Source organism: Dendrobates tinctorius, unplaced genomic scaffold (assembly GCF_039654945.1).
Source record: "Dendrobates tinctorius isolate UK_male_01 unplaced genomic scaffold, ASM3965494v1 ptg000143l, whole genome shotgun sequence".
Lineage (NCBI taxonomy): Eukaryota > Metazoa > Chordata > Amphibia > Anura > Dendrobatidae > Dendrobates > Dendrobates tinctorius.
In genome coordinates, this window is record NW_027361810.1 from 47,994,252 (window position 1) to 48,017,702 (window position 23,451).

General features: G+C 42.9%; 1 protein-coding gene across 1 annotated transcript in view; it reads right to left on the reverse strand.

Annotated features, from left to right (window-relative positions):
* Window positions 1-21,947, reverse strand: part of CHN1 (chimerin 1) — a 122,398-nt gene extending 100,451 nt beyond the window's left edge. The window contains exons 1-2 of the mRNA XM_073545933.1: window positions 21,913-21,947; window positions 14,735-14,790 (exon numbers count right to left, since the gene is read on the reverse strand). The gene's annotated coding sequence lies outside the window, so the exon portion shown is untranslated. The remainder of the gene's footprint in view (window positions 1-14,734; window positions 14,791-21,912) is intronic.
* Between the last annotated feature and the right edge of the window lie 1,504 nt (window positions 21,948-23,451).

Here is a 23,451-nt window from a genome sequence, read left to right on the forward strand (position 1 = left end):
GAAGCCAGGCCAGTCGTGGAAAAGCAAATTAAGATCAACCTGTTCCAGAATGATGGTAAGAAGAAAGTATGGAGAAGGCTTGGAATGGCTCATGAGCCAAAACACAGCACATCCTATGTAATACATGGTGGAGGCAGTGTGATGACGCAGGCATGCATGGCTTTTGATGGCGCTGGTCACTACTGTTTATTGATGATGTGACTGAAGACAGAAGCAGTCGGATGAATTCTGTGTGTACAGGGCTATAATTTCTGCTCAGATTCAACCAAATGCAGCAAGGTTGATTGGACGGCGCGTCACAGTATGGACAATGACCCCAAACATACTGCGCAACCAACCTAAAATATTTTTTAAGGCAAAAAAGAAGACTCAGTAATTGTCCCAATACTTCTGAACCTAACTGCATCTATCATGCTATCAGAGAGGATGTGGTTTATAACAGGATGCATTTAAGTGGTTGTATTTTTGGCCTCATATCTTTTCCAAGATATTTTTGGACATGACGAGGCTGGGAACGCCTGTACCTAGTGCTACCTCTGCACGGAGCAGGCTGAAGAGACCAGTCTGATGACAATTAATAGGAAGCTTCATTAGCACACATCCACGATTAAAGACAGACTGTAAATCCCTGCGGGGTGTTCTTTATCACAGATATGTCGTAATAATGAGCACTTATAATTGTAAATTGAGATTCCTGCCCCTTGATATACAGTACAGCTTTCTTCCTATGACCTTAACCCTTAAAAAAAAATCATTTGGGTAGGAGCGCTAATTCTCAGTTCACATGGCAGATAATGGTCTAGATACACTTTAAAACTGCCCTATTGCCATCTTTCACAATACAAACTACATACATTTTAAAAATAGCCCTTAGGCCTGACGAGGCTGGTGTACTTTTTATTTATTTTTTAATCCATGCCTGATTGACAGCTCGTCAGGGACCCCAATTGTTACCCACCTAGTCAGACTGACAGCTTCTCAATGTCCCTCCTCTCTGCTGAGATCTCACGCTGCTCTGTACAAGCTGCAGTTGTCAGTAAGGCTGGGCGCGTAGGCTGAATACACTTGGAGTCTTGAGCTTGCTACACTCAAAGTGCTCCCACTATTTAAAGTTATCACCTAGCTAAGGGATAGGTGATAACTGGGGATCAGTGGTGTTTTTACCACTAAGACCCCTACTGAATAGGGGTTTCTGAAATGAGCCGTTGGAAGTGGGGGATCAAAATAATGCTAGGGTTTTTATACTCTGAACTCACTGCAAATGGAACATGGTAGAAATGTGAACATTTACAAGTTTTATTATCGGACACCAATGCTTACACCCCCATATAGATAGATAATACGCACCAGAAAGGCCAAAGTAAGAGAAGAACAAAAATGTTCTGCACCATCAACCATAGAATACAATGGGGTGAGAGGAGAAGCGACGGAAAAAAATGTGCATAATGTAATAAAGTTATAGCCATAGCCACACTGCATAGACTATACTTATACAATGATGGTCTCATCGCCCCCGCACTCTGTAGTCGCTTAGCAACAAACCTGACAGATAAATCAGGTAAAAAAAAAAAAATTACGTCTCACAATATTACAAGATGGAAGGCATCACGTCTCCAAAAGTGAGCATGCAATACATAATATATGTGCGCTCTTCTCAGATTTCCATTGGAATATTCCATTTTTAGCACATGCAGGGAATTGCCTCTATTGGGGAAGGTGTTTATACTCATTCAAGGCTTTTATAAAGGAAACAATATGTGTATTGCAATGAAAATATGTACGCTGGTAGCAAACATGTCAGTATGTGAGAATCACCTCCTAAACACTGCAGCAGTAAAAATCTTACATGTTGTAATTCTTTTTACCACCACTAGGGGGAGCTTACTGCTAATGAATTGTTATAGAGTTCAATGAGGGCTGTAAGGCCGTGCTCCCACAATGAGGTTTTGGTGAGTTTTTGATAATGAAGATTTTCAGCACCCATTAAGCAGAATAGGTTGCCTGCATTTTTTTTTTTTTTTTTTTTTTAAATATGTAGAGTAAAGAAAAAAAACTCAACAAAAAGTCAATGAGATTATAGCCTAAAATTCCCTGTGCATACTCCCCCTAGTGGCAGCTAGCAAGAAGACAGTTAAAAAAAAAAAAAAAGATTGGGTGCTCTAAGTCTGGCCTCATTCAGACATTAATTTCTCTCATACGAATGGTATCTGTGTTTTTCACGGATAATACTAGTACCGATGATAGTCTATGGGGCTGTTCACATGAACGATTTTTTTCCTTGGACTGAGGGATCTGCAAAAAATCAGATACTTGTTTGATATCGAGCATTGGATCAAAGTCGCCAATGCAAGTTTATAAGCAAGTAAAGGAAAAAAAAAATGGGGCTGAAGTTTTGGAGCCCTGACAATTCTGAGAATAGATGGGTTACAGGCCTGAATTAGTGGTTGGAGCCCCCCGCCCTGTACAGTGGCCCCTCTTGACCACCCGGCTTGGCAGGGAACAGCAATATAATACAACCTCCTTTATGCATTGGGGGCCAAGGTGAGTAATGCAGGGAAAAACAGTAAAGGAGGCACAGAGCCACACCAGCACTGTAAAGAACGACGAGAGTCCCAGAGGTCGGACCCCACTGATCACAAAATATTAAAATTATTTTATCACAGGGGAAGAAAATGGGGTCTGGTGCCACATACTGGAAGTAGAATCATAGAAGTCAATGTTGGCCCTTCTGTAACTGGCAGTAGACCCTCAGGGAGGAGGCTATTTGCATATCTGTTTCCCAGGGAGCATTGCTTGGCCAACAAATCTCCCGATGTCACCTAAGGCCATCTCTATAAGGAGCAACTTTACCCCTTAGGCCAGGTCACACGACCGTAGAATAAGGACGAGTGCTATGGGAGAAAACATTGCATGCCACTCGGACCAGTGTTAATGTATGGGGCAGCTCACATCACCGTATTTTCTCTCGGGTGTATTCTACGTGTGTGTAAAATCGCAGAATGCTGCAATTTTATGCATATATGGGCCGAGTCTAGCCCAATGCAAGCCTGAGAATTTTTCACGGTGATCTGCTGTGAAAACACCGAGATTGAACTGCGGTGACCTCATCACTGGCATTTTTCCACAGTCCAGAGGTCACCACAGATCAGTCGGGCAGGGAAAGCAGCCTCAGTGATGACAGTGAAGCTGCGCTTGCAGCATCCCATTCACCAGTGGTTCTCAGCATGGACAGTTGCATTTTGGCACCGTCCAGGTTGAAAACTAATTATCCCAGACGCCAGGATTACGTCGTGGGACAGAACGACCGACAGGTATGGTATATTGGTTGTTTTTTTATTTTATTTTTATTACAAGAGATCGAGGGCTTCAGTGGAATGAGGCAAGGTCGTAAGTATGGTTTAGTTGAGATTATTAAAGGAGTTTGTATCTTTCCTTCAATTAAAGGACTTTTTTTATGGGTGTCTGTGTTTTCTTACAATTTGACTATGGGGTTAGTAATAGGGGTGTCCTATTGATGCCCCTCCATTACTAACCTCGGGGATTGATGCCACCAGACAACACAAAGGTGACATCAAACCCCCCCCAACTATTACCCCACTTGCCACCGCTACAGGGCAAGTGGGAAGAGCGAGGCTAAGTGCAAGAATTAGCACATCTTAGAGATTCGCTTTTTCTGGGGCGGCTGAGAGCTGATGTTTTTAGCCTGGGGGGGGGGGACCCAGTATCCATGGCTCCTTCCTAGGCTATTAATATCAGCCCGCAACTGTCTGCATAGCCTTTGCTGGTTATTAATTATAGGGGGACCCCACGTCATTTTTTAGGGGGCCCCCCATTTTAATAGCCCGTAAAGGCTAAGTATACAGTTGTGAGCTGATATTTATAGCCTGGGAAGCTCCATGGGTATTACCCCCTTCCCAGGCTATAAACATCTAACCCCAGCTTTCCCTCTGCTGGTTACGAAAATTGCGCGGGAGTCCACGCCATTTTTTTCGGAAAAATAATCTTTTATTAATTAAATACATGTCCAGTAACTTGGACACACACTGTACTAATTGCATTATTTATCACAGACATATCTACCTATTCTATTTGTATTTACTGAATGTAATCCATCTATTCTATCCTGTCGGCTCCTGCAGTGATTTTACACACACGGCAGATGAATTACCCGCTTTTCTTCTATCTATGCAATATATATATATATATATATATTTATTATACACACACACACAGTACAGACTAAAACTTTGGACACACCTCATTCAAAGAGTTTTCTTTATTTTCATGACTATGAAAATTGTAGATTCACTCTGAAGGCATCAAAATTATGAATTAACACATGTGTAATTACAGTATATAATTAACAAAAAAGTGTGAAACAACTGAAAATATGTCTTATATTCTATGTTCTTCAAAGTAGCTACCTTTTGCTTTGATTACTGCTTTGCACACTCTTGGCATTCTCTTGATGAGCTTCAAGAGGTAGTCACCGGAAATGGTTTTCACTTCACAGGTGTGCCCTGTCAGGTTTAGTAAGTGGGATTTCTTGCCTTATAAATGGGGTTGGGACCATCAGTTGTGTTGTGCAGAAGTCTGGTGGATATACAGCTGGTAGTCCTACTGAATAGACTGTTAGAATTTGTATTATGGCAAGAAAAAAGCAGCTAAGTAAAGAAAAACGAGGGGCCATCATTACTTTAAGAAATGAAGGTCAGTCAGTCCGAAAAATTGGGAAAACGTTGAAAGTGTGCCCAAGTGCAGTGGCAAAAACCATCAAGCGCTACAAAGAAACTGGCTCACATGAGGACCGCCCCAGGAAAGGAAGACCACGAGTCACCTCTGCTGCGGAGGATAAGTTCATCCGAGTCACCAGCCTCAGAAATCGCAGGTTAACAGCAGCTCAGATTAAAGACCAGGTGAATGCCACACAAAGTTCTAGCAGCAGACACATCTCTACAACAACTGTTAAGAGGAGACTTTGTGCAGGAGGTCTTCATGGTAAAATAGCTGCTAGGAAACCACTGCTAAGGACAGGCAACAAGCAGAAGAGACTTGTTTGGGCTAAAGAACACAAGGAATGGACATTAGACCAGTGGAAATCTATGCTTTGGTCTGATGAGTCCAAATTTGAGATCTTTGGTTCCAACCACCGTGTCTTTGTGCGACGCAGAAAAGGTGAGCGGATGGACTCTACATGCCTGGTTCCCACTGTGAAGCATGGAGGAGGAGGTGTGATGGTGTGGGGGTGCTTTGCTGGTGACACTGTTGGGGATTTATTCAAAATTTGAAGGCATACTGAACCAGCATGGCTACCACAGCATCTTGCAGCGGCATGCTATTCCATCCGGTTTGCGTTTAGTTGGACCATCATTTATTTTTCAACAGGACAATAACCCCAAACACACCTCCAGGCTGTGTAAGGGTTATTTGACCAAGAAGGAGAGTGATGGAGTGCTACGCCAGATGACATAGCCTCCACAGTCACCAGACCTGAACCCAATCGAGATGGTTTGGGGTGAGCTGGACCGCAGAGTGAAGGCAAAAGGGCCAACAAGTGCTAAGCATCTCTGGGAACTCTTTCAAGACTGTTGGAAGACCATTTCCGGTGACTACCTCTTGAAGCTCATCAAGAGAATGCCAAGAGTGTGCAAAGCAGTAATCAAAGCAAAAGGTGGCTACTTTGAAGAACCTAGAATATAAGACATATTTTCAGTTGGTTCACACTTTTTTGTTAATTATATAATTCCACATGTTAATTCATAATTTTGATGCCTTCAGAGTGAATCTACAATTTTCATAGTCATGAAAATAAACTTTTGGTCTGTAATTAATATATATATACACACACACATACACACGCATACATACAGGGGTTGTACAAAATATTGGAAACACCTGGAAACATCAACAAAAGTTAGTTTAATATGGTGTAGGTCCACCTTTTGCGGCGATTACAGCCTCAATTCTCCGAGGTATGGATTCATACAAGGTGTGAATTGTTTCAAAAGGAATTGTAGCCCATTCTTCAGTTAAAACACCCTCCAGTTCTTTGAGCGACGATGGTGGCGGAAATCGACGTCTAACTTGAATCTCTAAAATCGACCATAAATGCTCAATAATGTTGAGGTCTGGGTATTGTGGGGGCCAGATGAGATGCTCAACTTCATTAGAATGTTCCTCGTGCCATGCTTTAACGATTCTAGCTATATGAATTGGTGCATTATCATCCTGAAAGATGGCGTTCCCCTCCGGGAAAAGTGCTTGAACCATAGGATGCACTTGGTCGCCCAAAATGCCTAAATAATCTCGGCTGTTAATTCTTCCATGAAGGGATATCATTGGCCCGGCGGAGCTCCACGAAATAGCACCCCAGATCATCACAGAACCTCCGCCATGTTTTACGGTTGGGAGAAGGCAGTCTGGATGGAATGCTTCTCTCGGCTGTCTCCAAACGTTCACTCGGCCGGAGGTCAGAAATAGGGTAAACGATGATTCGTCTGAGAATATCACATGTTTCCACTGCTCGAGGGACCTATTCTGGAGGTTTCTACACCACTCTAAACGCTTGGAAACATTTGTCATTGAGAGCAGCGGTTTTCTAATAGCAGCTCTTCCGTGGAATTCAGATTTGTGCAGCTCCCGATGAACAGTTTTCGTGGAAACTGGGTTCTGTAGGTGTTCATTGAGCTCAGCGGTGATTTTAGGAACAGTGGGTCTTGCAATCCTCTCTCACAATTCGTTTTAGAGTCCGACGATCTCTCTCAGTCAACTTCGACTTTCGGCTGGACCTGTGCTTTGCTGCGGACGTTTTTCCTTCTCTTTCAAACGCAGTCATTACTTTGGAGACAGTACCTCTTGACACGCCAAGCATTCGGGCACTTTCTGTTACACCAGCGCCTGCCATACGAGCACCAACAATTTGGCCTCTTTGAAAATCCGAGAGGTCTGACATTGGTATCAGGTTCTCATCAATGTTCTTACAATTCTGCAAAACAAACAGTTAATTTACATACACATATCACATAACACAAATAATCAACTACAAAACATTACCATATGTCACGGTTTGCATGTTTATAACATGTTCAAAGATTATGATGCCAAAACGTTAGGTGTTTCCATTAATTTGTCCAACCCCTGTAAAATATATATATATATATATATATATATATATATATATATATATATATATATATATATATATATATATATACACACACACATATATATCTCATGTTAAAAATCCCATTGCCGTCGGATAGCAATTGCACTGCATTCGGATGTAAATCGGAGGCTAGGTGTGAGAAGTCAGATTGTACTTGCGTGACACTCACATTACACTCCTGCGATGCTTGCAGGAAGACTCGGACCAATTTTTCATACGGTAAGTGTGACGCCGGCCATAGATGTTTTATAGGATGGACATATAACGTTTATTGTAGGTCCAACATATCAGGAGTTTCCCCCACATATGAGTAATGATCACCCTCCTTATAGTGCTGTGATTGCAGACTAAATGAAGGAATATATGGCTCATCCAAGGACATTCTGAAAAATGTCTGCAGGAGAAGATCTTCTAAGACAATATCCTGATTATTGGACTAATACTAATAGGAAAAGCACAATTTATTTAGCTTTGTAATGTCACTTCTGTTTTACCACAATAGTCTTTTGAAGTACGAGCCTTATATTACAGCCTCATTTATACTGGTTAGAGCCTTTTTAATATAGTAGGGGTTATTTGTTAAAAAGAAAAAGTGCATAGAGGTAAAACTATACCAAGAAATCACAGGTTCTCTCTCTGAAACCTACTGATTGATACTGGAAAAACCACAACATTGTTCCAATATTATTTACCGTATATACTCGAGTATAAGCCAACCCGAGTATAAGCCGACCCCCCTAATTTTGCCACAAAAAACTGGGAAAACTTATTGACTCGAGTATAACCCTAGGGTGGGAAATGAAGCAGCTACTGGTAAATTTCAAAAATAAAAAAAAGATACCAATAAAAGTAAAATTAATTGAGACATCAGAAGGTTAAATGTTTTTGAATATCCATATTGAATCAGGAGCCCAATATAATGCTCCATACAGTTCATGATGGGCCCCATAAGATGCTCCATACAGGATTGAAAAGCGAACAAACATTACAATATGGGCAAATCAAAGGGTCAATAATGTCGCTATTGGTGCGGGTGGAGGAAGAGACAAGAAGCAATAGAATGGATAGATTCCTATTCCAATCAATAGATAAACCAACGATTACATCACTTTACAAAGAGTACAGGGAGGTGTTTATTCAGAAAGAACCTAATCTAATTTTTGGTGGATGGGTAAGGCAATTGGGAATTGCAGATGAGGACATAGGAGAGAAAATACTTGATGGGTGGAAGACCTTGAGGAAGAGTGTATTGAGCGAGGTGTGGAGAGATTCACACTTCCGCATTATGCACAGAGCAATCATAGCTTTTAATATACCGATCTCGGCTGCTATGAGGGATAGGAAAATACACTGCCCGAAATGTAAGCGGAGAGACACAGATTTATTTCACGGGTTATGGGAGTGCGCATCAGTAAGGAAAGTCTGGGACAGCGTGAGAAGGATGATGAACAACTTATGGAAAAGGGATCTACCCCTGAATCCCATGTTATATCTATTCCACTATGTAGGAGAGAGAGAGGAGAGTCGTTTAGAGGGAGAAAAGGGCAGTACCGATTTTGTTCCATTCCATATGCGTCATGGTCAAAAGAAATATCTTGAGGTATTGGTTGAATGACTCGATTCCGGGGGTGGGCGCGATTGTAACTCAACTCAAGTCAATGATTAACTTAGACTGGATGGAGGCAGAACGAAATAAAGAGAAGGGAATAAAGCCGTTTATAGAAAAATGGAAAGCATTCTTGTTGGGCTATCACACAGACCAGGAAATAGTGAACTACATGAAGCCATTTACATACACTGAGTGGTATCTCTTGGAGGATATAAACGGCTCACTTGGGAAACTGAAGGTGCCGGTGGTCAGCCAACAGATAGTTACACATAACGCAGTGGATGAAGAAATGTAGCGGCAGGGATGGTGTACTCGAAATATAAACTCTGCATACTTGTGACAAAGCAGAAAAATTAATAGCTTGGGGGGGGGGGGGGGGGGGAGTTTTTTTTTTTATGCATTTTGATGTATGGATATGTTTTATGTATACAAATCTATTCAGATAAGGGGCCAGGACTTGAAAGGCTGTACAGTATCAACATTTTCGTGTATCGACCCCAAAAAAGTATGTAACTGCGATATTGTTTGGATTTTATCTTTGAAAATAATAAAAACTATTGGAAAAAAAAAAGATGCTCCATACAAAAAATATGCCCCATATCATGCTGCACAAAGGTTACTAATGGCCCCATAAGATGCCCCATGTACTATATAATTGTCTAATTCTGTCTGTCTGTCTGTAATGGAAATCCCACCTCGCTGATTGGTCGCGGCCTAACTGTCGTGACCAATCAGCGACAGTTGCTTAGTTGTCGTGGCAACACGGCTGCATTGCTTATTGCACAGGCACATTACAGCCGTTAAAGGCATCACTACTGTGTCGCTCATTACACAGGCACAGTCTTGTACATATTCTGGAGTACAATACATTAGGTAATTAGGTAACAGTAGAACAGTGACTGCAGCTCTGGGTGTAACTTGCGTACAATACATTAGGTGACAGCAGAAAAGTGACTGCAGCTCTGGGTGTAACTGGAGTACAATACATTAGGTAAGAGCAGAACGGTGACTGCAGCTTTGGGTGTAACTGGACTACAATACATTAGGTAAAAGCAGAACAGAGACTGCAGCTCTGGGAGTAACTGGAGTACAATACATTAGATAACAGCAGAACAGTGACTGCAGCTCTGGGTGTAACTGGACTACAATACATTAGGTAAAAGCAGAACAGTGACTGCAGCTCTGGCTGTAACTGGAGTACAATACATAAGGTAACAGCAGAACAGTGACAGCAGCTCCGGGTGTAACAGGAGTATAATACACTAGATGGTGGCCCGATTCTATTGCATCGGGTATTCTAGAGTCTCTGTTAAAATAAAAAATAGTTATATAGTCACCTTCCGACGACCCCCGGACTCTGTCCCTCCTCTCACCACGCTTCCGGAATCTTCCGGTCACAGTAATGCTTAGCGAGAAGGGCTGGAGATGACGTCACTCTTGCGAGAGCACGACATCATCAGCGGTGTTTTGCGCTAAGCATTACTGGGACCGGAAGATGCCGGGAGCGTGGTGAGAGGAGAGAAAGAGTCCGGGGGCCGTCGGAAGGTGAGTATATCACTATTTTTTATTTTAACAGACTCTAGAATACCCGATGCGATAGAATCGGGCCACCATCTAGTAGAATAATATGCCCCATATGCTGCTCCATAAAGGTTAGGGCCCCATAAAATGCTCCATAGATTATGCCCCCATAAGATGCTCCAGCCCCCATATGCTGCCCCCATAAGATGTTCCATAGATTATGCCCCCATATGCTGCCCCATAAGATGCTCCATAGATTATGCCCCATATGCTGCCCCATAAGATGCTCCATAGATTATGCCCCTATATGCTGCCCCCATAAGATGCTCCATAGATTATGCCCCTATATGCTGTCCCCATAAGATGCTCCATAGATTATGCCCCTATATGCTGTCCCCATAAGATGCTCCATAGATTTTGCCCCCATGTGCTGCTGCATTTAAAAATAAAAAAAATGACACACTCACCTCTCCGTCGCTGGGGCCAGGTGCCGGTGTCACTGCTGGCACCTCAGATATTCACCTGTCCCCCGGTCCATCGCTGCTTGCTGCTGTCTGGCACGTTATCTGTCAGTGACATTCAGACTGCAAGGGGTGCAGCGTGCACTAACCACGTCACCGTGCCCTCTGCTGTCTGAACGTCACTGACAGATGACGTGCCAGACAGCAGCAAGCAGCGATGGACCCCGGAGAGGTGAGTATCGCTATACTTACCCGTCCTGGCACGGTCTCTGCAGCCCCCAGCTTCTCCGCGATCTCCCTTCCTGACTTTAGAGGTCATGTGGTACCGCTCATTACACTCATGAATATGCGCATATTCATGAGTTTAATGAGCGGTACCATGTGACCGCTGAAAGAAAGAAGGGAGATCGCGGAGAAGCTGGGGGCTGCAGAGACCGTGCCAGGACGGGCAAGCATGACCTGACACCGCCGCCCCCCTCCCCCTCCGACCCCCTGGTGTATATGACTCGAATATAAGCCGAGAGGGGGACTTTCAGCCTAAAAAAATGGGCTGAAAATCTCGGCTTATATTCAAGTATATACGGTATTTGGTCTATGCAGCCACCTACTGGTAGTTATTGTGAATGAATAAAAAAAGAGCAGCTGAAACATAGAACTTTCTGTTTTATTCACAAGCTGTCATCATATATGAACAGTAATCTCCTGCTCACTACAGTCCCCTTTGCAGTACCAGAACGGGAATTAAACTAAAAGGAATTCAACACTTTCAACTATTAAAAGTATCCAGTAAGGTATCATTAATGAGGGTTTTTTTCTAACAGGTGGTAGGAAAAAAAAAAAAACACACGACGCAACTTGGCTGAACTTCCCATTTTCAGCAGAATCAAACTGGTTTTTCACATCTGTGTTTTTGACTATAATAGGTGCATTGGATGGCAGCTGATCTCCTGTCCTAAACTGGGCAACCCAAGGCCACAATCACACATTGTATAGGAACAAAAAAAAAATGAAAAATTACAATTTGGACATAATTTCACACAAATCCCCAAAAATGGGTAGGAAAAATTGTTGGCACCTTTCCAAAATTGCAGATAAACAACTTTGTTTCAAGCATGTGATGCTCGTTCAAACTCACCTGTGGCAAGTAGCAGGTGTGGGCAATATGAAAATCACATCAGAAACCAGATAAAAAGGGGAGACACTGACTCAATGTTTGCATTGTGTGGAGGAGAGTAGAAGAGAACTGTCTGAGGACTTAAGAACCAAAACTGTTGAAAAGTATCAACACCCTCAAGGTTACAAGTCCATCTCCAGAGATCTTGATGTTCCTATGGCCACAGTGCGCAACAGAATCAAGAAGTTTACAACCTATAGCATTGTACCTCATCTCTCTGGACGTTAGAGAAAAATTGGTGAAAGTTTGCAACTCAGGATAGTCCGGATGGTGGATAGACAGCCCCAATCAAGTTCCAAAGAAATTCAAGCTGTCCTGCAGGCTCAGGCTGCATCACTGTCAGCGTGAGCTATCCGTCGAAATTTGAATTAAATGAAATACTATGGCAGGAGATCCAGGAGGACCTCCCTGCCGAGATCTATAAGTCAGGGGGCATTTGGGATGCAGTGACCATAATATGGCAAGTTTCAATGTACTTTTCAATCTAACATTCAAAAGGGGAAATGCAAAAATCTGGAATTATAGGAAAGCTCATTTCAACAAATTAAGGGAAGAGCTTCTCCGCAACACAGAAATTGACATGCTTCGGCTCGTAAATCTGTGCCACGAGTGAGTTTACGCCGCGTCAGGTAGAAGCACAGTGGGCATGGGATTTCTATAAATCCCATCGAATGTGTTTGTACTGTACAACGCAGCGTTTTGCCCACAGCGCAAGTGTGCTGCGTCCAAAACGCTGCTATTCCTGATCGTGAGCACATATTCTTAGACTCTCTTGTAACAGCGGTGGTGCCACACGACTGGAGGATGGCTGACGTAGTACCGATATTTAAGAACTGCAAGAAGGTAGCTCCAGGCAACAATCGTCCAGTAAGCCTGACATCAGTAGTGTGCAAAGTTTTTAGGGTGCATCATAAGAGATGACCTGCAGAAAAATACTGCAGAGAATATTATAATAAATGACATATGATGAGAGGTTAGAAAAGTTGGGCTTGTTTAGTTTTGAAAAAAGACGTCTCATATTAAGTCTTATTTACATGTGTAAATATATGTGTGGTCAGTACAATGGACTTGCACATGACTTATTCCTTCCAAAGACCATACTAAGGACAACTCATTATGGGTGGCAGAAAGGTGATTCCGGCAGCTAAATAGGAAAGGGTTCTTTCCAGTTAGAGCAGTAAGACTGTGGAATACTCAACCACAAGTAGTAATGGCAGACACTATAACAGCTTTTAAAAAAGGTCTGGATGATTTCCTCAGTACACAATATTGTGTGTTATTAAATCAGTGACAAAATGTTCAATTTATGGAACAAGGTTGAACTTGATGGACCTAGGTCTTTTTTCAACCTATGTAACTATGACACAGAGACAATAAAAAAGCTAGACTGCAGTTTGCCAAAATGTACATGAGTAAGCCAAAATCCTTCTGGGAAAGCGTCATGTGGAGAGATGAGACCAAGATAATTCTTCTTGGTGAAGCACATCATTCTGATGAAAAATGGAATCAGGACTACAAAGAAAAGAACACAGTACCCACAGTCAAATATGGTGGAGGGTCACAGATGTTTTGCTAACTCTGGCACTTGGTGCCTTGACTGTGTGCAAGGCATCATGAAATCTGAAGGTTATCAAAGTATTTTGAATCGCAATGTAGTGTCCAGTGTCAGAAAGCTGGGTTTGTGTCCTAGGTCATGGTTCTGCTAGCAGGACAATGACCCCAAACATACTTCAAGAAGCCCCCAGAAATGGATGGAAACAAAGCGAAGGAGAGTTCGGAAGTGGCCAGAAATTAGTGCGGATCTAAATCTCATTAAGATAGTGGAGAGATCTTAAAATTTCTGATGGGTTAAGGCGTCTTTCAAATATGAGAGACCTGTAGCAGTTTGCAAAATAAGAATGGTCCAAAATTAAAGTTGGGAGGTGCAAGAAGCTTGGTGTAATTCCAAATATTAAGTTGAGGGTGCAAACAATTTTGTCCAACCTATTTTGGGGGGGTTTTGTGGGAAATTATGTCCAATTTGCCTTTTTGTCTCTTTTTTGTGTTGTTCCAATACACACAAAGGAAAATAAACATGTGTATAACAAAACGTGTAATTGCAATAATTTTCTGGCAGAAATAATGCTTTTTCTTGAACAATTTCAAGGATACAATCACTTTTGGACATGACTATGTGATTCTTCACCATCTTTCTGACAAAGAAGTCTGTGAAAAATTGTACCGCAGTGGGATGTCCTCCAAGTGTGAGACAATTTTTTTTTTTTTTTTACGAACCCATTTACTTGCAGTCCCAATTTTGATCTGACTTGCATCAAAATTGGACATGTCTCCACGATTTTAAGCTTGGCCTGCGAAAATTTGTGGACATGTGAATGGCCCCCCCATAGGCCATCACAGGTATGAGTGCTATCTGAGAAAAAAAACACGTATACCACTTGTACATGAAAATCGGACGTCTGAATGAGGCCTCATAGGCATATGATGAGGCTGTCAAGTTTGGGTCAAGAGATGGTGCATTGTGATCCGTTGTCGTAACGCAAGACATGCATGTGTGAAGCCGGCCTAAGATGTTAGGGTAAAGAAGGAATGGGCGTTTTGCATGTTAACATTCTTAAACCTTTGTCCCGCAGGGAGATAAGTCCTTTTTATTGAAAACACATGCACGTTCGGTCAAACTGGGTGTGCATATGTATGAGTGGGTCACGAGGAATTACTGGAAAAGCACTTTGCAGCAGAGTAAACTAAATAGAAGCATTTTATTCTGAACCTACTGCTTACAATAAGAAGACGCCCTGGGCACTCACCTCCCGTGTGCAGGTGATCCTTCTGGGGTGAGGAGCTTCCTGCTGCAGCTGATACACTAAGAAGAATAACACAGTAATTACACTTTTTATACTGAAACAACATAACCTGATTACTCCGGCAGACTGCTCCCCATCTGCGAGGTTTAAGAGTTTGCACTGATAGGAGCCACTTTTTCTTTTCAAGACCACGCGAAGCATGGATAGAACATGCATGTGAATGGGGTCATAGACAAGTTCACTTAGCCACTGTGTCACCTCCGTAGTATACGTTTAAGAACGCCGTACTGACCGATCTGTTATAGAATTAATAAATCATTTCCCAAATAAATAATCCTGTAAGATCCTGATCCCTCCCAGTATTGTGTCATTCTTATGTTATTCCTCCTGGACAAGTATGAATGTAGCTGGGTACTGAACACATTCAGCAGTGAATGACCGCGGTCAGTATGTATGGAGACATCCCTGGGAACCATAAATCACACACCGGCTACTGCATTATTAACATGTATCTTTTACTCTGGAATGCTGCAGTGTTTAAAAACAAACAACAAAAAAAGAATCATCGATCTCTTCAACTCCTGACCCAGCTGCTCCCTCCTGCCATTGACTTTTGCAGTGAATCATGACTCATACAGAGAAAATTGACCTCCTGTCTCTACATAGAGCTTAGAAGGATTCAGCTATTCAGTTTTTAATCATGTCATAGCCCGAATGGAAAAGAGAAGAATTAGCTGGGTAGAAAGGCAAAATGAGCAATTTTAAAGCACACAGTGCTGTATAATATGATGACTGCAGTTTATTGAGAAGATAAGAACTTCGATGGGAGGAGGACGAGTGGCTCTTTAAGTCTCTTTTTTTAGTCTGGTAGTATTCTTTGAGCTTTTTTGCGACAAATTCTTGAAAAGGGTGAATGAGGGTCACGAGTGGAGCAAAATTAAAAGGACCCTTTATTTTTGTCTTTAACCTTTCTAGCAACTTTTAAGCGATATAAGTTGCACATTCTACTAAACTGTTGGAAAATTTGCAGGGGGTGGGGAATTCAGACATACACAGAAATCACTCAAGAAGTTGATGGGTGGAGGGAATATTGGAGTGCATTTGCACCCAAAATTAGAGGGTTTTTTTTATATTGCAATTAATGAGTCAGCTGCAAACGTTTAGAAAAAGAAATATAGACAAAAAAAAACTGCAGCCAATTTAAAGAAATTGGTGCAAATTAAAAACAGACTAAAAACCATCAAAAAAGTTAACGAAAAAAAATGCAAATAAAAAAAAATTAAATTGGCCCTAAAAGTTTTTAATGCCAGAAATTCTGCTAGTTAGCTTTTAAAAACGTTCGAACAGCCATGAGACATGCAGGCTCGAACATATTTTTCGAGCACGTCGAATACACTCTGCTAGCACCCGAGCATGCTCAAAAAACACCTTATTGGAAAAGGTTCGCTCAATACTAATATTTAGTGTTAAAGCTCCAGAAAAAAAAGCTAATCAACTTTCCACCTTCTTCTAAGTGTTTTGAGCAAGGAAGGGTGTTGTCCCCTATATTTCTGCCCGACTTATTCCATGAAACCCTTTGGCGGCGTTCATCCCTGCGATAATACGGAGACATCATGGTCATCACATCTGTGTTTTTCTTGCCGCTTATAATAGCAGCTTCCATTCAATTAGTTCCTTCCTGTTTCATACAAATTTCCTGGTTATAGATTACAAAAATTTTGTTTCACAATTCCTGTTAAAAATGCATAAGGCATCCATGGAAAGTAAAAAGCAAGAGACAGTCAACACATGCCATGACGATCTTAGTTCTAAACTACCGGGCTGAATAATCTAATATATAAAGCTCAAGTGTGTGTATGTATGTATGTATGTGTGTGTGTGTGTGTATGTATGTCCGGGATTGGCATCCGCACCGTCGCAGATACAGCCACAAAATTTGGCACAGTCACACGTCTGGACCCCGAGAGTGTCCTAGGCTATGTTGTGAGGCGAAATTTTAACCCCAAACAAAAAGCACAGAATGACAAATGTGCAAAAATACCTTGCAATAAGACATATAACAGTAATCAGCAAGTGCTGATAAAAGGTAATAACAAACACAGGGTATTTAGTCGATACGTTTTTTTGCAAAAAAATGTATGCCAAGCTGCTTCATCAACGTCAAGGTAACCCGTATTGAAGCAGTCCCTATCTAATGTATTTAAAACCTGAACATATGAACAGTGTCTAAATGAGCAGGATTAAGACAGGCGCTTATGCATGATTTGAGAGACCCCACCCCTCTCTTGTGTGACATGCACATAAGGAGCTGTCTTGCACCAGGTGCCCATACCAGAAAGCGCCTGTCTTAATCCTGCTCATTTAGACACTGTTCATATGTTCAGGTTTTAAATACATTAGATAGGGACTGCTTCAATACGGGTTACCTTGACGTTGGTGAAGCAGCTTGGCATACATTTTTTTGCAAAAAAACGTATCGACTAAATACCCTGTGTTTGTTATTACCTTTTATCAGCACTTGCTGATTACTGTTATATGTCTTATTGCAAGGTATTTTTGCACATTTGTCATTCTGTGCTTTTTGTTTGTGTTTCAGTCAGGGTGGTGTGAACATGGTCCGACAGACTTGTTCACATTGTGCATGTCACATGTGTGTTTTTAATGAAATTTTAACCCCGCGCGTTCCAATTCACCAAACAATTTTGCCCCATCTACATAATGGGGAAAAAGTGTGTGTGTATCAAGCCCCACCCCTCATTATGATGTCATAATGGTTGCCATGGCGACGCTGATGTCATCATAGGTTGCAAGCCCCGCCGCTCATTATGATGTCATAATGGTTGACTATGGGATGGAGGATGTGTGATGGGTATATGGGCACTGGACTATGGGATGGAGGATATGTATGACGGGTATATGGGCACGGGACTATGGGATGGCGGATATGTATGATGGGTATATGGGTACGGGACTATGGGATGGAGGATATGCTTGATGGGTATATGGGCATGGGACTATGAGATGAAGGATGTGTGATGGGTATATGGGCACTCAACTATGGGATGGCGAATATGTATGATGGGTATATGGGCATGGGACTATGGGATGGAGGATGTGTGATGGGTATATGGGCATGGGACTATGGGATGGAGGATGTGTGATGGGTATATGGGCACTCGACTATGGGACCGTGGATATGTATGATGGGTTTATGGGCACGGGACTATGGGATGGAGGATAATTATAATTTGCTATAACTAACCACAGTTAGTTACTATGCCCGGGCAGCGCCGGGCTCTTCAGCTAGTTTCTTAATATATTGTGACGGAGGTGGAAGCTCCACTTTTTTGTTCCTATGGATCCTCTCTGCAGATAAATGGATGTATAAAATTATTGATTAACTTCAAGTAACTGTTTATGGGTTTAGCCGCTCAGCCCTGTTCTGCAAAAGCCAGCTTCTCCACCATGACAGAAGATCAGCTCTCCACCCTTCTGTCAAGATCACACCTCACCACTTGTGCCCTCGACCCACTCCCGTCTCACCTCATCCCTAACTTAGCCACAGTCTTCATCCCATCTCTAACACACCTCTTCAACCTTTCACTTACAAATGGTGTCTTTCCCTCATCCTTCAAACATGCACACCCATCACACCCATCCACAAAAAGCCCTCCCTTGACCCATCCTCTGTGTCTAACTATCGCCCGATATCTCTTCTCCCTTACGCCTCAAAACTACTGGAACAGCATGTATATCTTGAACTGTCCTCCCACCTCTCCTCCTGTTCCCTCTTTGACCGGTTACAATCTGGCTTCCGACCGCATCACTCAACTGAACCTGCCCTAACTAAGGTCACTAACGACTTACTAACCGCCAAGAGCAAGCGACACTACTCCGTCCTCCTTCTCCTGGACCTGTCTTCTGCCTTCGACACCGTAGACCATTCCCTCCTGCTACAGACTCTCTCATCTCTTGGCATCACAGACTTGTCCCTATCCTGGATCTCATCATACCTAACAGACCGAACATTTAGTGTCTCCCTCTAACACACCACCTCCTCAACTCGCCCCCTGTCTGTCGGTGTTCCTCAAGGTTCAGTCCTAGGACCCCTACTATTCTCCATCTACACCTTCGGCTTGGGACAGCTCATAGAATCCCACGGTTTGCAGTATCACCTCTACGCCGATGACACGAAGATCTACCTATCTGGACCCAACCTCGCCTCCTTACTGACTGAAATCCCACAATGTCTGTCTGCTATCTCAGCCTTCTTCTCTGCTCGCTTTCTCAAACTGAACATGGACAAAACAGAGTTAATCATCTTTCCCCCATCTCACTCCACCCCTCCACCAGACCTATCCATCAATGTCAATGGCTGCTCTCTATCCCCAGTCCCGCACGCTCGGTGCCTCGGGGTGATCCTCGACTCTACGCTCTCTTTCAAGCCACATATCCAAGCCCTCGCCTCCTCAAACTCAAAAATATTTCCCGAATCCACTCACTCCTCAACCACGAAACCACAAAAACACTAGTGCATGCTCTTATCTCCCGCCTCGACTACTTCAACCTCCTACTCTCTGGCCTCCCCTCTAGCACTCTGACACCACTCCAGTCCATCCTACACTCTGCTGCCCGACTAATCCACCTGTCTCCCCGCTATTCCCCAGCCTCCCCCCTATGCCAGGCCCTTCACTGGCTTCCTATTGCACAGAGGCTCCAATTCAAAACCTTAACCCTGACATACAAAGCCATCCACAACTTGTCTCCTCCATACATCTGTGACATTGTTTCCAGGTACCTACCTGCACGCAACCTTCGATCATCTCAAGATCTCCTTCTCTACTCTCCCCTTATCTCTTCCTCCTACAACCGCATACAAGACTTCTCCCGTGCTTCCCCCATACTCTGGAACTCTCTGTCGCAACACATCAGACTCTCACCATCAACGGAAACCTTCAAGAAGAACCTGAAGACCCACCTGTTCCGACAAGCCTACAGCCTGCAATGATCCTCGGTCTACTGAACCACCGCACGACCTGCTCTACCCTCTCCTACTGTATCCTCACCCATCCCTACAGACTGTGAGCCCTCGCGGGCAGGGTCCCCTCTCCTTATGTACTTGTGTGTCCCTTGTCTTACACGTTTATTATACTTGCCTATATTTCCCCTTTTCACATGTAAAGCGCCATGGAATAAATGGCGCTATATAAATGCATAATAATAATAATAATAATAATAATAATAGGAAGGAAACCAATAGCAATTCTCCCACTTTCTTCTGCGCAGTATAAATAAATTTTTCCTTTATTCTGTGGGTTATTACAATTACAGTAATAGCAAATTTATGTTTTTTTTTATATTTGACTACTTTTGAACATACAGTATATGCAAATGGGAAAATATAATTTGTTTATATATCGCCATATATTCTTTTGTCAGGACTGTGGGGGTTGGGTGGGGGAACAATCAGAATTTTCCTGACTGCCATTGTGGGACATGCAAGATATAAAACAGAGCAATTCTGAAAAGTTCTTTTTTTTGTTATAGTTTCATTAGTTTTGCACAGAAAAGTACATTTTTAAAAAATAATTTATATTTTTGATCACCGTATTCATAGTGGTAATGCAAAATATGCCTTGTTTTTTTAATATATTTGTTTTGCCTATAAGAAATCTATATATATATAAAACTGAATCTATGTATGTGTGTAACAACAACCAATCACGAAGCATCTTTCATTTCACCAGAGCTGTTCAAAAGAAGCTAAGCTGTGATTGGTTGCTATGAGCAACAGTTTTCCTTGCAACCAATCACTAAGCATCTCTAATTTCACCAGAGCTGGTTAAAAGAATCTGAGCTGTGATTGGTTGCTACGAGCAAGTTTTCCCACTTGACAACACCTCAGCAGACACTGACATGGTGGGAGAAATCTAGCATTCCTGGGAACATAAGCTCCAGCCATTGTCTGCCCCCCAGAAAGGAGCAGAGAGCACATGACAGAAATGAATCCCCCCTCCCGTGCCCATATACACATCCTCCATCCTATAAGCACATCTTCCCTCTTAAAGGGATCATTGGTATGGAAGTCAGAGCAAATCCATCCAGCGCTTTGGTTTTGACCCCAGGCCTCTCTTAAAGGGATCCCCGGTATGGAAGTTAGGACCGTTCCACTCAGCGCTCTGGTTCTGACCCCAGGCTGAGGGGATGATGTGGGATATTAGGGGTAGTAGTCCGGTGGCTCTGGCTGACATGATGATGTGGGATATTAGGGGGAGTAGTTGGGTGGCTCTGGCTGACGGGATGATGTGGGATATTAGGGTTAGTAGTCCGGTGGCTCTGGCTGATGAGATGATGTGGGATATTAGTGGTAGTAGTCCGTGGCTCTGGCTGATGGGATGATGTGGGATATTAGGGGTAGTAGTCCGGTGGCTCTGGCTGATGGGATATTAGGGGTTGTAGCCCGGCGGCTGTGACGGGATGATGTGGGATATTAGTGGTAGTTGTCCGGTGGCTCTGGCTGACGGGATGATGTGGGATATTAGGGGTAGTAGTCCGGTAGCTCTGGCTGACGGGATGATGTGGGATATTATAGTGAATGTGGCTATGCGGAGTGGGCGGGGCTCTAGACAGCTATATATATAGAATCATCATAATTTGTTATAACTAACCGTAGTTAGTTACTATGCCCGGGCAGCACCGAGCTCTTCAGCTAGTATTTAATAAAACTGCAATTTGTGCGCTTTATTATTTTAATTTTTTTGTACAGTCACAGCTTTTACTTTCAATATTTATTGGTCCCAAAAGGGGACTTCACCGTGAGATCCTTCCATCACTAACATAAAACACCCATTTACACGTCAATGTTAAATTAACAGGCGGTCTATTACACCTTGCCTTGTGAACCTCTAGTGTAACCGCCTCCAATAGATGGCACAAGTGAAATATTAGCTTTCTCCCAAATGGATGAAAAAGCTTTGCATATTTCTTCTTAGAAAGTGGAATCCGCCTTTAATTGTATCCACACCTTATTAATTTTCTCATTATTGCTGCTTGTACAGAGATCTACGACGCACTGATCAGCCGTCACTTAGGCAGCATGCTCTTTCCAATGTGTGGCAATATGTTATTTCCTGGTGCAGCATATCGGATGGGAATAGTTGACCATATTGTAGTATACTTACAGTATGATTTCCACACAGGAGGCCTGTACTCATCATTATCTGAAAGAAGAAAGGAAAAAAGTCAATTACAGGCTACAATAGTAAGCACATATACAATATAAAATATATCTGAACATGTATTACAAGAGGCCTACGCTATAAAGCTGGAGCAAGAGATGGCATATCTCTAGCGTATGTCGCAACTTGCTGATCTTGGGTCTCATATATATATATATATATATATATATATATATATATATATATATATATATATATATATCTCTATATATCTTATATCTCTATATATAAATGAATGTGTGTGTGTGTGTGTGTGTGTGTGTATCACCAACCAATCACAAAGCATCTTTCATTTCACCAGAGCTGTTCAAAAGAAGCTGAGCGGTGATTGGTTGCTATGAGCAACAGTTTTCCTTGCAAACAATCACTAAGCATCTCTCATTTCACCAGAGTTGGTTAATTGAAGCTGAGCTGTGAATTGCTGCTATGACCAACAGTTTTCCCACTTGACAACACCTAATCAGACACTGACATGGTGGGACAAATCTAGCATCCCTGGGAACATAAGCTCCCAGCCATTGTCTGCCCCCCTGAAAGGAGCAGAGAGCACATGACAGAAATGAATCCCCCCTCCCATGCCCATATACCCATCACACATCCTCCATCCAATAGGCACATCTTCCCTCTTAAAGGGATCATTGGTATGGAAGTCAGAGCAAATCCATCCAGCGCTTTGGTTTTGACCCCAGGCCTCTCTTAAAGGGATCCCCGGTATGGAAGTTAGGACAGTTCCACGCAGCTCTGTGGTTCTGAACCCAGGGTCTCTTAAAGCGATCATTGGTATGGATTTTAGGGCAAATCCACTCTGCTCTTTCGTACTGACCCCAGGGGCTTCTTAAAGGGATCATTGGTATGGAAGTCAGGGCAAATCCACTCAGCACTCTGGTTCTGATGCCAGGCCTCTCTTAAAGGGATCACCGGTATGGAAGTTAGGACCGTTCCACTCAGCGCTCTGGTTCTGACTCCAGGCTGACGGGATGATGTGGGATATTAGTGGTAGTTGTCCGGTGGCTCTGGCTGATGGGATGATGTGGGATATTAGGAGTAGTAGTCCAGTGGCTCTGGCTGACGGTATGATGTGGGATATTATGGGTAGTAGTCCGGTAGCTCTGGCTGACGGGGTGACGTGGGATATTAGAGGTAGTAGTCTGGTGGCTCTGGCTGATGTGGGATATTAGGAGTAGTAGTCCAGTGGCTCTGGCTGACGGTATGATGTGGGATATTATGGGTAGTAGTCCGGTAGCTCTGGCTGACGGGGTGACGTGGGATATTAGAGGTAGTAGTCTGGTGGCTCTGGCTGATGTGGGATATTAGGAGTAGTAGTCCAGTGGCTCTGGCTGACGGTATGATGTGGGATATTATGGGTAGTAGTCCGGTAGCTCTGGCTGACGTGGGATATTAGAGGTAGTAGTCTGGTGGCTCTGGCTAATGGGATGATGTGGGATATTAGGGGCAGTAGTCCAGTGGCTCTGGCTGACGGAA